Here is a 1,774-nt window from a genome sequence, read left to right on the forward strand (position 1 = left end):
CATAAAAATAAAAGTCAAACCAAACCTTATTTACACAAGCTTAGCCCTATATCTCTCCACCTTTTTCTCATGGGTTGCTAGACCTCCTCTCATTTTCTGTTCTTCCGGTTGTTTATTCATGGTCTATATAATAATTAGGGTTCATCCCCACCGTTGATCTCACACCCTTCTTTCACCAAACGCCACCTCAGAGAGATGGTACCGTACCATTATCTCTTATGATTTATTTGGTCATGGGAACGACGACCACTTGTGACGGTGGAGGCTACCGACGATATCCGGGATCCAGTAACGGTTTATCTGCTTGTTCGATTCCAGTTTTCACTCTAGGACTGGTATATTGATTCTCTGGAACCCTAGTATCAACAAACACAAGATTCTCAATGGCCCTCATAATGTTAGTGATCGGGTTTCGCTTTTTGTGTTCGGGTTTGGTTTTGTTTCGAGGACTTGCGAGTTTAAGGTCGTTGGAATTGCTTATGACTACAGAGTTAACAAACCGAAGCAGACACGGGGTTGTTCGTGTTGTGTGGATTATCCAGTTGTTGACACGAACAATCCTGTGTCGGTTTATTCACTGAGTACCAACTCATGGGAGATAAAAGAAGGTGTGAGTGCGCCTTGTTATTTGAGTAAGGTTTGGTTTACCGCCACATTTGTGAATGGCTTTGTGAACTGGTTGGCTTATAAAGAGGACGAATCTCATGTTATTATGTCGTTCGACTTAGACAATGAGCGGTTTCAAGTTTATGATTTACCCAAGGATATTGTCCCGGATTATCATGATCTAAGTTTGATTTCATTTGGGGAGGAGGGCTCTTTGTCGTTGTCATTGTGTGCTCATTATCGTGAGGGTAATGATAATAAATGGGATATTTGGGTGATGGGAGAGTATGGGGTAGTCGATTCTTGGAAGAAAGTTTTTGTGATTTCGCATCGTGTGTTTTTGTTCCCACCAATGTTGATGAAAAACGAACGGGAAGTTTTGATTGTGGCGAATGATGGAAGGCTTAAGTTGTTTGACGCAATAAAGAACGAGATGCAAGATCTTGGGACTGAAGATGCGCCTTATAATTTTTATGCTACTAGTTATACTCCTAGTTTAGCTCTACTTGATGGTTGAGGCCTTGAGGGCACTAATTCCTTTGTTTGATTATGCTTGATGGATTGTTGGCATTTGCTGTGTTACATTTCGTTAAAATAATAGTTTTAATGGTTGATATGTTTTGGTTGTTGATGTTTGATATGCTCATTTGTAAATATGTAGTTATATAGATAAATAGATGGTAAAACACAAATGCTATAGCAGATTAAAGGCTCTTATAAGCAATGTCGAAGACCTTCATCGATCCATGGTGAATCACTGAATCTGCAGATCCGCCTGCCAAAAGTAATTTTCAACATGAAAATGCAATCCCTCATCATGTGCAGTGCAGTGACTCCTCAAACCAAGGTGTCAATGGTATGTTGTTGCAAACCACCTTCGTCCATCCGCCATCTCTGTCTGCATCTCCATTCATCCTCCACAGTCGTATCTCTGCCATTAAATGTCCTTTAGAAACATAATAGTCCACACCAAAGTGAAGGTATCATCTTAAATGGAATTTTTTTTTAAAAATAGGTGCTTATTTCAAACATTTGGGTTTTTGGGGTTAGTATTGGCGAATAAAGGAACAATAGGAGTGTAGGGAGATCAGAATTGTAACCCACTTATTCGCCATTAGCAATTACAATTTAACTCTTATTAGCCACTAGCAATGGCAATTTAACTCTT

The 1,774-nt window shown here is 39.7% G+C and overlaps 1 pseudogene; it reads left to right on the forward strand.

Annotated features, from left to right (window-relative positions):
- The first annotated feature begins 233 nt into the window (after positions 1–233).
- LOC143632970 (F-box protein CPR1-like) lies at positions 234–1,123 on the forward strand (annotated as a pseudogene).
- Positions 1,124–1,774: the final 651 nt, after the last annotated feature.

This window comes from Bidens hawaiensis, unplaced genomic scaffold (assembly GCF_021521415.1).
Source record: "Bidens hawaiensis isolate Kalapana, Puna unplaced genomic scaffold, B.hawaiensis_p1.1 tig00006555_1, whole genome shotgun sequence".
Lineage (NCBI taxonomy): Eukaryota > Viridiplantae > Streptophyta > Magnoliopsida > Asterales > Asteraceae > Bidens > Bidens hawaiensis.